Source organism: Ranitomeya variabilis, chromosome 8 (assembly GCF_051348905.1).
Source record: "Ranitomeya variabilis isolate aRanVar5 chromosome 8, aRanVar5.hap1, whole genome shotgun sequence".
NCBI lineage: Eukaryota > Metazoa > Chordata > Amphibia > Anura > Dendrobatidae > Ranitomeya > Ranitomeya variabilis.
The window spans coordinates 114,630,795-114,650,159 of NC_135239.1; the positions used below are offsets into that span (position 1 = coordinate 114,630,795).

At 44.6% G+C, this 19,365-nt stretch overlaps 1 long non-coding RNA gene across 1 annotated transcript; it reads right to left on the reverse strand.

The window, feature by feature from the left end:
• Positions 1 to 1,126: 1,126 nt before the first annotated feature.
• LOC143788897 (uncharacterized) lies at positions 1,127 to 9,262 on the reverse strand. The gene is made up of 3 exons (XR_013218744.1): positions 8,786 to 9,262; positions 2,479 to 2,574; positions 1,127 to 1,754 (listed from the first exon to the last, which is right to left on the reverse strand). It is a non-coding gene; the product is annotated as an uncharacterized LOC143788897 (long non-coding RNA).
• Positions 9,263 to 19,365: the final 10,103 nt, after the last annotated feature.

A 19,365-nucleotide genomic window follows, 5' to 3' on the forward strand; every position in this document is an offset into this window, starting at 1 on the left:
ACCTCCCATTGTTTTTTGAGGCCTTCATACTCAATTATGAATGATGGGAACACTTGCACACGGAGGCCCCGAGGTATTAGCTCTTTCGCTAAATAGCATTCTAAGAACGCTTTGTTCCACCGTAGGCGTGTCTTTTTGTTAAGGAGGTATTTGAGCTTGGTAACCGATTCATACATTTCTCTGTCATCACCTAAAACCTGATCCACAGCCACGTCTTTTCTTGTGCTTTATGATCCATATGGTTGGTAGAAAGAGCTGTGAAAATACACAGTACAATGATTAGTTTGACAAACACTGACATCTCCAAAACACACACAGTCATTCCCCACATGGAAAAAGTGCTGGAGTGCAGAAAGAGTCCCGTCCCGTAATTAATGAATTCTATAAAGTAATATGGAGTACAACGCCCCCGAAATCAGAGACTATAAAGTTTAATAAAAAAGTATACAAAATTTTATTAAACAAATATACAGACAAAACAAATAAAAAAATGTAAAGTAATAATAATGGATAAATGGTGATGGCACAGGGGACAAAAACGCCACACCTACCAACCATGTACTGCCAAAAGTGTCACAGCACTCAGAAAGCACAATCAAAAAATACCGTATCTGGTGTTATGGCACTTAGATTTAACTAACCCAGGGACCACAGATAAATTGGCCCCAAATATGTGTGAGTACGGTCAGACAAATCTGACAAATGGCTCAAGGGGTATTGATACTTGTGGTACCCAATTGGTACAAAAACTAACCTGCACACAGGTAAAACATGTGTCAACTAGGGTAAAGTGCCAAGTGTTTATAGAAAGCGCTATACATAGTGCTTACCCAGGTAGGACATGGATGGGGTGCATTATCCGTCCTAAATCCCAATGCACGTTTCGCGATGATGGCTTCTTTGGGGGGCTTGTGTGTGTCGCTGTGTACAGAGGGGGGCCATAAATACTACCTTCACACACGCTTGTAATTACCGCAGCTCTATGGAGCGCATGGGGGACGGGTCCCGAGCCGCACCAGCATCACTTCCGGCCAGGTCAAGGAAAAGTTTCCTGCATGTAGAAAAGCCGCGGAGACACCATCACCAGGTCTTTCACCGGGAAGGAACAACCACGGGAAGGGCAGCATCCAATAAAGGAAAACCATCTATCCTATATACCTATTCCTTCCCGGTGAAAGACCTGGCTATTCATTGCTTGCGTTGAGAAACACGTGATGGTGTCTCCGCGGCTTTTCCACATGCATTTGCATATTTTCCTTTAGGGATGAGGGCAGTGTTCTGGATCACTGCGTTGAGAAACACGTGATGGTGTCTCCGCGGTGTTGGATGTTTTGATCTCCGAGGTCATTCACCCTTCTGTTTATAAGGAAAAGTTTCCTGTCACGTCAGATGACCTGCACTGAGTGGATTGAATGCCTTCCGGGGTGTGGGCGAAACCAGAACACACCGCACACGCGCGCACCGCGGTGGCGATCTTGGATGATGGAACAAGTGTGGGCAACACCGTGAGTACTAAAAGAGGCATCTATAATACAGTTACAATGTGAGAATGAAAAATATATATATAAAAAACACACATAATACTGCGGTAGATCCAGGTTCGGAAGGAATTAGTCGTCAATGATCACATAAGTCATCCAAAATCCAGCCTGGTCACCGTAGATGCCTATATATATGATCCTGGGCTGATGGTATAAAGGGAACATCCAGGCACACTCCTCAATGCATAAAGCAGTTCATCGGTAGAAATCCAACTACATATATGGAATATAAATAAAATAAAATTAACAACAACAGCAACAAATTAAAAAACAAGAGAAACAAAGAAGGACACACTGTGATGGTGCTCAAAAATAGGTATAAAGGGACACAAAGTTTCTCGTTTATCCCAAAGGGGTGACATGGTTCCAAGGGAGACTATCCAGCGACACTCCAACTGAGCCAGGATTTCTTTTTTTTTAATATTTGTGTGTGTTAAGCATTATAAATTTGAACATGGTATGCAATGACATTATGGTGTTCAATTCCAAAATGGAGAATGAAAAAGAAGAGGTTGAACAAGGAAATGACATCACAATTCTTTTTTCTTTTTTTTTTTTAAATAATATATCTTTATTTAGCTCTATGGTTGTACAAAAACGCATGAAAAAATGCATGCATAAACGCATGAAAAATGCATGCAAAAACGCATCAAAAATGCATAAAAACGCGCAAATTTTCTGCTGAGTTTTTCTGCCAAGAGATGCAGAAACGTTGCAGAAATTTCTGCAAGCAAATACGCAATGTGCGCACATAGCCTAAGGATTCAGAACGGTGCAGTTATACAGCATGACTGCAGACTAACTTCAAGCCTGGATCACCGCTTTAACAAAACCACTGTACTAGGACTGTTATCGCCACCATACAGTGACAATGGTAACATCAGGTCTACACCAGTGCCCTGCACACCATATATATCTATAATGTAGAGGTTCTCACTAGTGATGTTCGCGCTGATTGTTGTCATTCGTTTTCCCTTTTCCTTTGCATTCGGTCCAGACTACCATGACCTCTTCTTCGATCCATGGCTCCTCCCTGTAAAATATAACACAAAGACAGATTTACTTTACTGCCTTTCCAGGACTCGCCTCACACTCTACCACCTCTACACAAACCGTATAATGCTGTTAACACTGCACCAAAGTGTAATAATGCCTTTTCTTTGCCCTATACTACTATCTTATTGTACTATTCCATAGAATGTAAGTCCGCAAGGACAGGGTCCTCTCCCCTCTGTACCAGTCTGTCACTGTAAACGTGTTTACTGTAAACTATATCTGTAACTCTGTATGTAACCCCTTTCTCATGTACAGCACCATGGAACTAATGGTGCTATATAAACAAATAATAATAATAATAATAATAATAATAATACCCCACACAATAACAGAGCCCTCTGAGTGACCCTACACAGTTAGAACGTTTCCTCTGTACTTCCTCATAGGAATAATGCTCCTCTGTGCCTCCTTATAGTTATAAAGCACCCTATAAAAATAATATCCCCTTGTGCATCGTTATGATAATAATTATTTGCTGTGCCTCCTTACAGCTATACAGCACCATACCGCAATGATATCCCTTTGTGCTGCCTTATCATTCCCTTGTGCCTATATTAATGATAATCACCCTTGACCCCTTATAATAATTCCCTGTACCTCCATATAATAAAAAACGAAGATAATACAGTTTTCACTTTGAAATGCTTTAATATGCAAATATTGAATATATGAAATTAGAACCGCATTACTGATATAGAAAATATGCTTAAAAATTTAAGGTACTTAGAGCACAAATTGGCCAATTCATGAGAGCCCACCAGCCTTGACAAGGCATATGCTTTTGATGGGGCCCCAACCTAAAATACCTCTACCAGGCTAAAAGCTTACAGTTTTATGAGTAGGCAGGATCCAGCTGTAACTCTGTATGATGGTCCCCCCACAGCTACCCTACACAGTGTAATGTCCACCACAAGCACAGTATGATAGTACCCCAAAGACACCCCACACAGTATGATGGTCCCCACACACACACTTTGATGATCCCCAGCCCCAAATCAGTATGGTAACCATCCCACCCCTCATATAGTATGATGGTCCCCTCAACAGTCCTCTATACAGTATGATGGTCCTCCACAGAACCGCACACTGGCTGTATACCGCACACAGGCATTGGACATACTTAATAATGTACAGAGCCCTCTCACTGAACAGATACATTACATGGCACTCACACCCTGTATACAGCAATCACACACACCGGACATATACTGCACCTGGCACACATACAATGTACATTGACAAAACAAATACAGTAGGTATCGGGTATACATTAGATATAAACACACTCAGATATACAGTAAGTTGTATATAGAGTGGAGTCCACAGCTCTACAGGTTACAGACTTTTTCCAGCATGGAGCACCCTTTATGTCGATATTTTCGTGTTTTATTAGCTACTAGCTGAAGAGCCCGGCGTTGCCTGGGCATAGTAAATATCTGTGGTTAGTTATAGCACCTCACTTCTCTTATTTTCCCATCACGCCTCTCATTTAGCACCTCAGTTCTCTCATTTTCCCATCATGCCTCTCATTTTCCTCCTCACATCTTTCATTTTCCCCCTCACATCTCTCATTTTCTCCCTCATACCTCTCATTTTCCCCCTCACTCCTCTTATTTTCCCCCTCACTCCTCTTATTTTCCCCCTCTCTCCTCTCATTCCACCCTCACTCCTCTCCCCCCTAACACTTGTCATTTCGACCTCACATCTGTCATTTTCCGATCACTCCACTATTTTCCCTCACTCCTCTCATTTTGCACGCACACCTTTTCATTTTCACCTCACACCTCTCATTTTCCCCTCAGTATATACATGTTTGTCATCTCCCTTATATATAGTATACACCTGTATGTCATCTCCTGCATATAGTATATACCTGTATGTCATCTCCCCTGTATATAGTACATACCTGTATGTCATCTCCCCTGTAAATAGTATATACCTGTATGTCATCTCTTCTGTATATAGTATAACCTGTATGTCATCTCCTCCTATATATAGTATATACCTGTATGTCATCTCCTGTATATAGTATATACCTGTATGTCATCTCCTCCTATATATAGTATATACCTGTATGTCATCTCCCCTGTATACACTGTGTTCCAAATTATTATGCACAAAGAGTTTAGGAGTGATAAGGTTAGAATTTTTTTGTTTGTCATTTAAACTCATTGATGGTGATGTGTGTCAGGGCTCTTTATATCACTGAAAGCAATTGCAGATACCTGTACAAATTAGTTTGGCAGGTGTGTCCAAATAAAGGCAAGACTACTTAAGAAGGCTGTTCCACATTATTAAGCAGCCTACATTTTTTGCCAAAATGGAAAAGAAAAAGGATGTGTCAGCTGTAGTGTTGAGCATTCCGATACCGCAAGTATCGGGTATCGGCCGATATTTGCAGTATCGGAATTCCGATACCGAGTTCCGATATTTTTTTTATATCGGAATCGGAAGTTCCCAGCGTATGGTTCCCAGGGTCTGGAGGAGAGGAAACTTTCCTTCAGGCCCTGGGATCCATATTCATGTGTAAAATAAAGAATAAAAATAAAAAATAGGGATATACTCACCCTCTGACGCGCCCTGGTTGTAACCGCTGCAACCGGCAGCCTCCGTTCCTAAGAATGAGCGAGTGAAGGACCTGCGATGACGTCGCGGCTTGTGACTGGTCGCATGAGCGGTCACATGAGCGGTCACGCGACCAATCACAAGCCGCGACGTTATCGAAGGTCCTTAACTCGGCATTCTTAGGAACGGAGGCACCGCTAAGAGCAGGGGCCGCCGGAGGGGTGAGTATATCAATATTTTTTATTTTTATTCTTTATTTTATACATGAATATTGATCCTAGGGCCTGAAGGAGAGTTTCCTCTCCTTCAGACCCTGGGAACCATTCCGATATTTTGTGTCCCATAGATATGCATTGGTATCGGGTATCGGTATCGGCGAGATCCGATATTTTGCCGGTATCGGCCGATCCAATCCGATACCGATACCTTTGCATATCGGAAGGTATCGCTCAACACTAGTCAGCTGCTGAGAAGCAACAAATTGTGGAGTATTTAAAGTGAACCTGTCACCTGAATTTGGCAGGACCAGTTTTGGGTCATATGGGCGGGGTTTTCGGGTGTTTGATTCACCCTTTCCTTACCCACTGGCTGCATGCTGGCCGCAATATTGGATTGAAGTTCATTCTCTGTCCTCCGGAGTACACACCAGCGCAAGGATGTGGACAGTCCTGTGCCCGGAGGTGGATGTCCTGTGCCCGAAAGAGGACTAGCATGTGCAATGATTGCAAACAGGTGGATATGGTGCCCGGCTGCTATCCAGAGGATATCCTGAACTGTGTACGACTGTGTGAGTAAAGAGTCTGTAAAGAGACTGTGATACAGCGATGCAGGACACCCACGAGAACTAGACAGAGGAGGGCTGGCGTGTGTAGTGTCTGCAACATATGAGGCTGTGTGTATGGAGACATATAGAGACTGAGATGGCGTGCGGTCACCCAGGGAAACTGGACTAGGGAAGTCTGGCCTGTTTAGGGACCGCAAATCTAAAGCCATGTGATATGTATTGCTTTGAACCGGTGTAAACTGGTCACTGATAATATCCACTGAAGTTATATGCATTTATGTGAATTGGACTTTAATGCTGTGAAGAAACACATTAAAAGACACTTTTGTGTTTGAATTTGTGGGTCACTGCTTCTTCACTGCGTACGATGCTACTGCTGCTTTACAATACATACATACTGTACATACACACACACACCTTTATATATTAGATTTGCTTGCTGTGTTTTATTAGTGATTTGCTTGCTCTTCAGTTCATTCTCAGGAATCAATGTTTCCATTTAGTGACAGCAAGCAGAGAAAGGCTTGCAGGCCGGATCTTATGTATACCTAAGGTCAGACAGGAGATTGCCAAAGGTAAATGTAAATCAATCATTCTATTAATCTCATTTGTATCTCAAGGTCTCAAGCCATTGTTCCCCAAGCTCTTGGCCCATTGTGTGGATAGGGATAGTAGACCAAGGGGAGCTGTCACCACAGAGGGTCTCACATGCAATCCCAGGTGACAGGCTTAAGGTACCGTTACACTTAACGACTTACCAATGATCACGACCAGCGATACGACCTGGCCGTGATCGTTGGTAAGTCGTTGTGTGGTCGCTGGGGAGCTGTCACACAGACAGCTCTCTCCAGTGACCAACGATCAGGGGAACGACTTCTGCATCGTTGAAACTGTCTTCAACGATGCCGAAGTTCCCCTGCAGCACCCGGGTAACCAGGGTAAACATCGGGTTACTAAGCGCAGGGCCGCGCTTAGTAACCCGATATTTACCCTGGTTACAATTGTAAAAGTAAAAAAAACCCACTACATACTCACTTTCTGATGTCTGTCACGTCCCCCGCCGGCGGCTTCCCTGCACTGAATGTGTCAGCCGCGCCGGCCGGCCGTAAAGCAGAGCACAGCGGTGACGTCACTGCTGTGCTCTGTTTAGGCGGCCCTGCGCTTAGTAACCCGATGTTTACCCTGGTTACAAGTGAACACATCACTGGATCGGCGTCACACACACCGATCCAGCAATGTCAGCGGGTGATCAGCGACCAAATAAAGGTCCTGATCATTCCCTATGACCAACGATCTCCCAGCAGGGGCCTGATCGTTGGTCGCTGTCACACTATAACGAGATTGTTAGCGGGATCGTTGCTATGTCACAAAAAGCGTGATGTTGCAACGATATCCTTAACGATATCGTTATGTGTGAAGGTACCTTTATTGAATAGGCTTCATTCTTTGAGCTAAAGGCAATTATTTAAGGGGGAGGGAGAAAAAGACGCCACAGGTTTAGTCAGGCAGTTGTTGGAGTGACTTCGAAGGGAGAGGATCCAAGCTGAGATGAATAAATGGTTTGGGGAGTTTTGTAGATCAGTTGCTGGCTGGGCTGGATCCCCCTGCTATGGTTGATGGATCTGTCATCTGGATTTCATAAACTTTCTTAATGATTGTTGGTCGTCGATACATGGACGTCAATTGTGTTATTTGTCACCTGGAGGAACCTTGATTGTGACTACAGACTAAACTGACGAGGATACGAAATCTGTGGCCCAACCAAAAGTTGGGAGACAGAGTTTCGCCTGGTACGGGGACAGTGGGACTATGGGCCCCAGGGAAGGGATCTTGTGGACTGGGAACATTGTATTTTGGCAATCTACCTGGATTTGTTTTAAAACTATGGACGTATGGAATAAAAAATAGTTGCATCATTAACCTGCCAAGGTGATTATAACAAGTAGGATGAACAGCTGAGCTTCAGGGATACAGCAGAAAAGAAATCTGGCCCTTATTGGTCATTGTTTGGCCAATCATCGTCTCCCTTTCTGCTTGTAACTGTGATTTGACAGGAGAGTATACAGAAGCCCAGAAGGAAGGGGATGTCGACCTCACTGCAGTCTGCTGATCGGCGCCCTGTGTGATCGCGCATAGCTAAGGCTGGCCATGGTTTCCAGTATCGAGAGGGTAGAGAATGATAGTGTGGGCACCCAGACAGTCAGTAGATTTCTTGCTCAGTGGTACAATAAACTTGATATGGAATGAAATACCATGGCATAGATATGTTCCAATGGAAAAGATGTAATTTTAAGTGTGCAGCAAAAAAGTGTCCCTACAAGATTTTTGCCAATGTTTTGGTTCTAAGACCTTGCTCATGGACTACAAAATACCCATATATACACAAACATGAAAAAAACAGGATAAGTGAGTAAAGCAAGGTAGGGGTATAAATAAAATATAACTTTTAAAATGTTCTTTAAAATTAGACCCTCAGTAAAATGAGATAAATAACAAACAAGACAAACATTCAAACATGTAATATCAATTGGATTAGCATGGGACTGTAGAAATATCTATGGGAGGGGTTCATCCTCCTGCACACAATGAGGGAACTATTATAATCTTTGAGAGAAGAATCCTTTTAAGGTGCCTATTTACATGTGCCATTGGTTAGAGGACCATAACATAGTATACCATAAATACTCAATAGTTCTTTTGACTGTCACAAGTAGAAATAACCGTGTAATAAATGTATGGTATACAAAACAGTAATCAAATGGTTACTGCACAAAATGCTCACTCTCAAAAAGAACACCTTAATACATGTTAAATAAGATTAGTAAAGGTACCATCTCACCCGGTTGCGTTCATAGGTAAGGCCAGGCTGTGTTCAAAGTATGTCAAAGGGTCCTGGTTTTCCAGAGGGAGGGGGGGCACATTACACTGCCACACATTGGCCCACTGCAACAGATTCCAGATATACCACAATAAACTCCCGATACTTTTCACCTTTTCAAATCATCAGGGGAGGTGAAATAAGGGAGGGTTGGTTCTTAAAATGAAATACAGAATGAGTATATCCTACTTGTACTAAATGGTCCGGTCAAAAAAAAAGGATACATGCATAATGTAAAAAAATTATAGAATAAAAAACATTTAAAATAAAAACATAAATAATATATACTGCCAAAGCAAAAATGTATAAACACATGAGAGATATCAATAAGAATACAAATTATTATTAGTCACTAGTGTTGAGCGATACCGTCCGATACTTGAAAGTATCGGTATCGGAAAGTATCGGCCGATACCGGCAAAGTATCGGATCTAATCCGATACCGATACCCGATACCAATACAAGTCAATGGGACTCAAGTATCGGACGGTATCCCTGATGGTTCCCAGGGTCTGAAGGAGAGGAAACTCTCCATCAGGCCCTGGGATCCATATCAATGTGTAAAATAAAGAACTAAAATAAAAAATATTGATATACTCACCCTCTCCGACGCAGCCTGCACCTTACCGAGGGAACCGGCAGCCTTCTTTGCTTAAAATGCGCGCGTTTAATGCCTTCCGTGACGTCCGGCTTCTGATTGGTCGCGTGCCGCCCATGTGACCGCGACGCGACCAATCACAAGCCGTGACGTAATTTTCAGGTCCTGAATGCCTAGAATTAGGCTTTAGGACCTGAGAATTACGTCACGGCTTGTGATTGGTCGCGTCGCGGTCACATGGGCGGCATGCGACCAATCAGAAGCCGGACGTCATGGAAGGCATTAAACGCGCGCATTTTAAGCAGAGAAGGCTGCCGGTTCCCTCGGTAAGGTGCAGGCTGCGTCGGAGAGGTGAGTATATCAATATTTTTTATTTTAATTTTTTATTTTACACATTATATCGATCCAGATACCGATTCCCGATACAACAAAAGTATCGGACCTCGGTATCGGAATTCCGATACGGCAAGCATCGGCCGATACCCGATACTTGCGGTATCGGAATGCTCAACACTATTAGTCACATATCAGTAAATACATGGAAACAAGCCATAGAGAAAAATAATAAGTACAACATTTATAGGTTTATAGGTTTTCTGGGTGACGAGATCAATTTGTTGTGTTCTGTGAAGCCCGCAAGCTTTATTTTAGGCTTTGTCTACGTTCATCTGGGTGTGAGGAGCAACAGGGTGGGATTTTTATTTCTTTCCTTCAAGGAGATTCTCAATCCTGGACTTTTCACTCCCATCAGACATTCCGTCTCTCTGATCGGTTGAAGTTTTTTTTGCGGCGCTAGGCCTCATATACAACAATCCGGGCAGAGCCTCCCTTGCTGAGTCTATACTACATAAGCTCCAGCAGGGAGAGGAATTCTGCATTGAGTTCCGTAGATGGACTTCTGACATGCAGTGGAACGATCCTGCTCTCAGGAGTCAGTTTTGTCAGGGACTATCTGAAAGATTAAAAGATGCATTTGTGCTTTACGAAACTCCTGAGTCATTGAAGGTCACCATGGTTCAAATCCCACCAAGGACAACATCTGCAAGGAGTTTGTATGTTCTCCCCGTGTTTGTGTGGGTTTCCTCTGAGTACTCCGGTTTCCTCCCACATTCCAAATACATACTGATAGGGAATTTAGATTGTGAGCCCCATTGGGGACATGATGATAATGTGTGCAAAAACTGTAAAGCGCTGCGGAATATTTTAGCGCAATATAAAAATAAAGATTATTATGTGTTTTCAGAAAGGGGGTTTAACGGACTACGTCCCCACCGTGTGTATGCTTTCCCATAAACTTGCTTCCTGGAGCGAAGTTACCCAAAATCAGATTATACATTGTCTGAACCTGAAAGGCTGGCCATGAAAGATTGCATCTCTGAGAGTCATGCTAGGGGTCATATTAGAAACTCCTTTTCACCCATAGTGGTGGGGTTCTTCTTTGTTAAGAAGAAAGATGGGGGCTTTCGTCCCTGTTTAGATTTTTTAGATTTTCATCAGTTAAATTGAATTAGTATCTGAGACCCGTATCCCCTCCCACTTATTCCCAACATATTCATGATTCACTAAATTGAACCTCATGGAAGCCTATAATCTTCTGATCAGGATCAAGCAGGGGGGTGAATGGAAGATTGCCTTTAACACTCCTGCAGGGATTTATGAAAATCTTGTCATGCCCTTTGGTTTGACTAATATTCCCAGCATTTTCCAACATTTTGTTAACAACATTTTTCAAGACCTTGTGAGTAGGTTTGTTGTGGTGCATCTTGATGATATCTTGATGTATTCACCTGATCTCAAGTCACATCAGGAACACATCATTCAAGTGTACAGGTTTTTCAGAATAATAAACTGTATGCCAAATGTGGGCTCCTGCCTGCACCCCAATATTGGCGAAAACTATTTTGATTAGGAAATGCAGCCTCTTGCCTGCAGCCCAATATTAGTGAGGGGGAAATACCTTCCATCGATCTACCTGTGTTCCTGAGTAAGGTATTATAAATCTACCTATTTATATATATTACATGCTTTCTACTTTTAAAGATCCCTACTTGCTGATGTTCCCTGCTCTGCCTGCCTATATTGGTTACAGAGTCCTCTGGAATAGACACCCTTCTGGAAACTTTATGTATTATACAAAAATAAGTATTGAGGTGCTTTCCTAAGACATATGCTTCTTTAAGTATTATTCTGGATGCATATTGTTTATATATAGCTGAGCATAGTCATACCTCCATCTTTTATATCTTTGATGATAAACACTTCCCCTTCTGCTTTTTATAGTATTTTCCTATGTATGATTTTATAATAATAATAATAATAATAATTTTTATTTATATAGCGCCAACATATTCCGCAGCGCTTTACAACTTATAGAGGGGACTTGTACAGACAATAGACATTACAGCATGACAGAAATCACAGTTCAAAATAGATACCAGGAGGAATGAGGGCCCTGTCTGGATTTTAATATAATGTGTAATAAAAAGTGATTTTATATTTATTCCCTGGATCTCTTCTTCGGCTTTGGTTAGGTAAGCCGATGTTTTTTTTGTTTATATTCCAATATTAGTTCAAAGAATTCTGATTCGGAAATGGGGCCTACTGAGTCCTGAGTGCAAAACAGTATAAGTCCAAATGATTTAGATTACGAAATGGGGCCACCTGCCTGCACCCCAATATTAGCCCAAATAATTTTGATTAGGAAATGAGGCCTCCTGCACCCCAATATTAGTGAAAACTATTTTAATTTGGAAATGGGGCCTGGTGCCTGCTGCCCAGTAGTATCCCTAACTATTTTCATTAGGAAAAGGGGCCTTCTACGTGCACCACAATATTAGCCCAAACAATTTTGATTAGGAAGTTGTGCCTCCTGCCTGCACCTGTCACGGGGAGACTAGGTGGGTGAGAGCTAATAACCCGGGCCCCTGCAATTTCCCTCAGACTAGGGAAATGCTGACTGACCCTCTACCTGAAGTTTACACTGATGGTGTGCATGTCCAGGCCTCGAACCTCACCCTGCCTCCTGTTACAACCCTAAGCTGAAAACCTCTGCCCTCCACCCAGTGAATGTAATACACCAATACCAACAGTTAGCACAGACAAGGATAAAGGAAAATATACACCACGCCGCAGTCACTCAGGAATACACTATAAATGTGCAGGGCAAAATAAACACAAATATAGGAAGGAGTAAATAAGACAAAGGAAAATACACCACCAGCAACGATTCTCCAACAACCAGCTCTCCACTCCAGACCAAGATAACAACGCAAGACAGAAGCTATAATCGGTGACGCCCAATGATCCGGAGAACTATTTAAAGGCCATGGGCATGGCCCAGCTTCCAATCCGAGGATCAGGTAAATTAACCCTGGAACAGCTGGACAAAACCTAGCCAACGCCAATGAGCAAATAGTGGTCAAAAGCAGAACTACCGCTGTCTGTCGAACGACCTGGTCTGAACAGCGTCCGACATGACAGTACCCCGCCTTCTACGAGGGACCCCAGGGCCCTCACGGCTTATAGGACCCGGCTTGTCTGGATGGCGATGATGAAAAAATCTGACCAGCCGATCCGCATCAATATCCGAGGCTGGTACCCAGGACCTCTCCTCAGGCCCATAACCACGCCAGTGTACCAAGTACTGTAAAGTACGACGCACTATATGAGAGTCAACCACCTTGGAGACTTCAAACTCCAAATTACCATCCACCAAGACTGGAGGTGGCATAGGCGCCGCGTCCACAGAACCCACCATCTTCTTTAGAAGAGACCTGTGGAACACGTTGTGTATCTTATACACTGTAGGGAGCTCCAATCGGTACGCTACTGGGTTAATGACGGCGGTGACCCTAAATGGACCAATAAACCGTGGACCCAATTTAAGGGACGGTATCTTGAGTCTTATGTTTTTTGTGGATAACCACACCCAGTCATCCACACTCAGGTCCGGACCTGTCAGCCACACGTTTGTACCTAGCACCCACACTCAACAGGCGCTGTTTAACTCTCCTCCAGACTGATGACAATTGTGTTCCTAACTGGTCCTCCTCCGGAACGCCGGAAGAGCCCCTCTGACTCAAGGTACAAAATTGAGGATGTAGCCCGTAAACACAAAAAAACGGAGACTCCCCAGACGACTCCTGGCGGTGATTATTGATGGCAAACTCAGCCAAAGGAAGAAAGGTAGACCACTCCTCCTGGTTATCAGAGACAAAGCAGCGTAAGTACTGTTCCAAATTTTGGTTCATACGCTCAGTCTGATCATTTGACTGAGGATGGAACGCCGAAGAATGAGACAACTTGATCCCCAGCCGTGAGCAAAATGCTTTCCAAAATTTTGCCACAAACTGAGTACCCCTATCAGACATGATGTCAGACGGAACCCCATGAAGTCTGACCACCTCCTGCACAAATACCTGAGCCAGAGTCTTAGCGTTAGGCAACGAAGGCAAAGGCACAAAGTGCGACATTTTTGAAAACCGATCAACAATCACCAAGATGACCGTGTTCCCAGCTGATGAGGGCAAATCAGTGATGAAATCCATGGAGATTTCCGTCCATGGCTTACTAGGTACTTCAAGAGGAAGTAGTGTGCCAACAGGACGGGAGTGGGGCGTCTTAGCCCTAGCGCACGTGGTACAAGCTGACACGTATGAGACCACATCCTGTTGGATCTTGGGCCACCAAAACCGACGTGACACCAACTCCAAGGTACCTCTAACCCCTGGGTGGCCAGCCAGAACAGCATCATGATGCTCCGCCAAAACCTTTAGGTGGAGATGAAGCGGTACAAAAGATTTGTTGATGGGAAGCTCAGATGGTACCTCCTCCTGAGCCTCGGCAATCTCAGCCTCAACCTCGGTAGTGAGAGCCGAAACCACAACACCCTTTTGGAGGATGGGTACTGGATCCACCCAAGGTTCACCCCCCGGAAAACACCTGGACAGAGCATCCGCCTTAGTGTTTTTAGACCCCGGACTGTAAGTGACAACAAAATTGAACCGCGTAAAAAACAATGCCCAGCGAGCCTGCCTGGGGGACAGACGCTTGGCTGACTCCAAATACAGCAGATTCTTATGATCGGTAATAACAGTAACCTGATGTACCGACCCCTCCAAGAAGTGTCGCCATTCCTCAAATGCCAACTTGATTGCCAACAACTCCCTGTTGCCGATATCGTAGTTACGTTCGGCGGACGACAGTTTCTTGGAGAAATAGGCGCACGGACGCAAACCACTCAAAGATGAGCCTTGAGATAGTACCACCCCCACACCAACCTCAGACGCATCGACTTCCACAACAAAGGGTTTTGATACGTCTGGCTGCACAAGAATGGGGGCTGAAACAAAACTGTTCTTAAGAAATTCAAATGCGCGCACAGCAGCCTCAGGCCAAACGGAGAAATTGATACCCTTTTTAGTCATGTCAGTTAGCGATTTAGCATTGATGGAAAAATCCTTGATAAATTTCCTATAGTAGTTAGAAAACCCAAGGAACCGCTGAAGTGCTTTCAGGTTATCAGGACGTTCCCAATGCAGCACCACTTGCACCTTAGCGGCGTCCGTTTTAAAACCAGAAGCAGACACAATATAACCCAAGAAAGGCAACTCTTGAACAGAAAATACACATTTCTCAAGTTTAGCATACAGCTTATTCTCTCTGAGAAGCTGTAACACCTGCCTGACATGATCTAAATGAGCATCACGGTCACAAGAATATATGAGGATGTCATCTAGGTACACGATAACGAATTTCCCCAAAACATGCGAGAACACATCATTGATGAAATGTTGGAACACTGCAGGTGCGTTAGTCAACCCAAAAGGCATCACCAAATTTTCAAAATGACCCTCAGGGGTATTAAAAGCCGTCTTCCACTCATCACCTTGACGGACTCTTATGAGGTTGTACGCCCCCTGAGGTCAAGCTTGGTAAACCACTTAGCACCCGCCACCTGGTTGAACAAATCTGGTATCAGTGGCATCGGGTATGGATCACGAACCGTAATCTGGTTCAACTCCCTGAAATCCAAACACGGGCGTAATCCACCATCTTTCTTCTTCACGAAGAAGAACCCTGCTGCCACCGGCGAGGATGATGGCCTGATGTGCCCTTTGCTCAAGCTTTCAGCAATATAATCTTTTAACGCTTGTCTCTCCGGACCGGAGATGTTAAACATCCTTGCTTTAGGCAACTTGGCCCCTGGTTTAAACCTGATAGAACAGTCATAGGGACGATGTGGCGGCAACTCTGAGCAACCCTTTTCAGAGAACACATCCACAAAATCCAGAAGTGACTCCGGAACGCTTGAAGTCACCACAGCCACACATGTAGCCAGGCAATTCTCCTGGCAGAACTCGCTCCACTGAATTATGTCCTGAGTTTTCCAGTCAATTTCCGGGTTGTGCATGCACAACCAAGGAAAACCCAAAACCACCTGAGCAGGAAGACTCCTGAGCACCTTACATGTAACCCGCTCGGAATGTAGAACCCCAATGTGGAGTTTCACCTCAGCCACAAATTCAGTAATCTCCCCCTGAGAGAGATGAGCAGCATTGATGGTGACCACACGGATAGGATGAGACAGTTTTTCAATCCTAAAACCTGCTGTGCGCGCAAACTCCTCATCAATGAGATTTGTGGCTGAACCACTATCCACAAAAACAGTAATTGGCAGCTCACTGCCAGCGATAAAAACCTTAGCAGGGAGCATGCATTGAGAAACCACCATGGAGGATATACATAAGCTCAGATTGGTCTCCTCCACACCATCTGAGCTTAGAAGTTTTCCGCCGTTGCGTTTTTCTTAGACAGCAGAGGACAGATGTTAATAAAATGACCAATTTTACCACAGTAAAAACAGGCTCCCTGCTTCCTGATCTCTGGGACTCGACGCTTTACATGTGACACAGCGGTGGAATTCAGAACAGTAATCCTCTGCTACTCGCTCCCCCTGGCAAATGGAGCGTATCTTAGATTCTGCCAGAGCCATTCTGTCAGGTTCATCATAGATTTTCCCAAGAGAAGAAAAAAAACTCTCCACAGAGTCAAATGCAGCAGAATCAGATGGCAAAGAAAACGCCCATGCTTGGGGATCCCCGCTTAACAATGACAACACCAGGCCCACACGCTGAGCCTCATTACGCGAGGAGATCGGGCGCATACGGAAATATAGTTTGCAAGCTTCACGAAAAGAAACAAATTTACTGCGTTCCCCAGCAAATTTTTCAGGCAAAGGAAATTTAGGCTCAGCAACTCTTTCTGTCGCTCTAGCTTGCACATTAGATACTGCTAGTCCCTGTTGCTGTACTGCCCCCCTCAACTCCGTGACTTGTAGGGACAGCGCCTCCAACTGGCGGGTTATGGAAGTCATGGGATCCATGACAAAACACAAAAAAAAAAAAGAAACCCCTTTTTTTTTTGTTGTTGGGCCGATTATAATGTCACGGGGAGACTAGGTGGGTGAGAGCTAATAACCCATGCCCCTGCAATTTTCCTCAGACTAGGGAAATGCTGACTGACCCTCTACCTGAAGTTTACACTGATGGTGTGCATGTCCAGGCCTCGAACTTCACCCTGCCTCCTGTTACAACCCTAAGCTGAAAACCTGCACCCTCCACCCAGTGAATGTAATACACCAATACCCACAGTTAGCACAGACAAGGATAAAAGAAAATATTCACCACGCCGCAGTCACTCAGGAATACACTATAAATGTGCAGGGCAAAATAAACACAAATATAGGAAGGAGTAAATAAGACAAAGGAAAATACACCACCAGCAACGATTCTCCAACAACCAGCTCTCCACTCCAGACCGAGATAACAACGCAAGACAGAAGCTATAATCGGCGACGCCCAATGATCCGAAGAACTATTTAAAGGCCATGGGCATGGCCCAGCTTCCAATCCGAGGATCAGGTAAATTAACCCTGGAACAGCTGGACAAAACCTAGCCGACGCCAATGAGCAAATAGTGGTCAAAAGCGGAATTACCGCTGTCTGTCGAACGACCTGGTCTGAACAGCATCCAACATGACAGCACCTCAATATTAGCCCAAACTATATGGATCAGCAAATGGGGCCTCCTGCCTGCACCCCAATATTAGCCCAAATGATTTTTATTAGCAAATTGACGATTTGTGCTATCAGGTGACACCACTGCCTCTTCCCCTCTGCTAGGTGCTTCCCAATTCCCTGTCAAAAACACTGGCGCAGATGCCTCCTGCCTTGGACCTATCCTTGTACATTCTGACTTACCATCATCAGGCAATTCCAAATCCTTGTCCCAGCACAGCTTTCATCTGTCTCTGCCTAAGGCCTTGGAACAGAAAAGAAAGTTCACAGCCAACCACCTACAGGACCAAAGGCTAAACGGACACGTTTCCACTCTGATTGCTATGGAAATGTTGCCTTTTTGACACTGAAGCAATTCATCAGTACTCGGTCCCTAGCCGCCACTTTTTCTCCCATTGTGGTGTCTCCACGTTGTACCAGCATGTGTCCAGGAACATCACACATGCCCTTACTAACACTCTTACTGGAATTGTCCACTTAGTGACTGATATGTGGGCAAGAGCTTGTGGCCAGGGACATTACATATCCCTAACGGCACACTGGGTGAATATTGTGGAGGCTGGAGCCAAGCCACACCCCGGAATGGCACATGTGCTCCCGACACCGAGGAATGCTAGCCCTACTTCGACCAGGGTTTCCTCCACTTCCTACAGGAGTTTGTATACCCCCTCCAGCTCCTCCTCATTCTCCATCTCTGATGTGCTATCTCAGAGCACGTCGTCTACCTCAGCCGGAAGCTGAAAGCTTTGCAGCACTGCCTCAGCGAATCAACAAAAGGCTCTGCTGAATCCAATTTGTCTAGGAGACAAACCGCACACCACAGCAGAGTTACTTAAAGGATTAACAGACCAGAAAGATCTGTGTTTTTTGTCACTGAACCTCAAACCAGACATGGTTGTGTGTGATCATGGGTGTAAGCTGGTGGCGGCTGTGAAGCTTAGCAAGCTCACACACGTACCATGCTTGGCACATATGCTCAACTTGGTAGTTCAGTGATTTCTGAAAACCTACCCAAATTTGCCAGAGCTTCTGGTAAAGTAACGCCTTGTCAGCGCCCATTTCCACAAGTCGGCTACAGTTCCTGCTGCTCTGGCAAGACTGCAGCAGCGCATGCAAGTGCCAGCTCACAGACTAGTGTGCAACATTACCACAGGCTGGGACTCCACACGCACATGCTGGCAAGACTTTGTGAGAAGCAGACTCCAGTGGTTGAGTGCCAACTCCATCACGCCTGTCGGTATTCTGGTCAGCCTCCGCACAGAACTAAAGAGTGGGCATGGATGTCTGATAGTTGTGCGGTTCTCCAAGACTTTGAGGACTCTACAAAGAGGAGTAGCGTGATGCCATATTTAATGCAACAATCCTGCTTCTGGGCCTACTTAAACAGTCGTTGCTCAAAATTCAACATGAAGCTTTGCATGCGGACCAGGTGGGGATGGAAGAAGATATATCACAGAGAATTTCTAGCCAGTCCAGCCTCATCTCATCTGCTCAGTGCAGATTTGGTAACAATGAGGATGTGGACACTGAGGAGGAGGAATAGGAGGAACAAGGGCTGGTGGCTAGCATAACAGAGGCCAGTAGAAACACAACCTTCTTCCCGTCTCTCTTATGAGGATGAGCTGAGGATGGGAATGAGAAAGAAGGAGAGGAAGATGAGATGGAGAGGCATCATCATCATGGAAACAGGGAACGGTCGGCTGTATGGAGTCTTTCCCGTGACTCTCATGTTACATTCATCTTGGCCAAAAAAGAGTACTGGTTGTTCCCCCTACTAGACCCACGCTACAAGGATAACTTTGCATCTCTTCTTCCTGAGGTGGAGAGGTCTCCTAAATTGGTGCTGCACCAAAAGGCCATTGTGG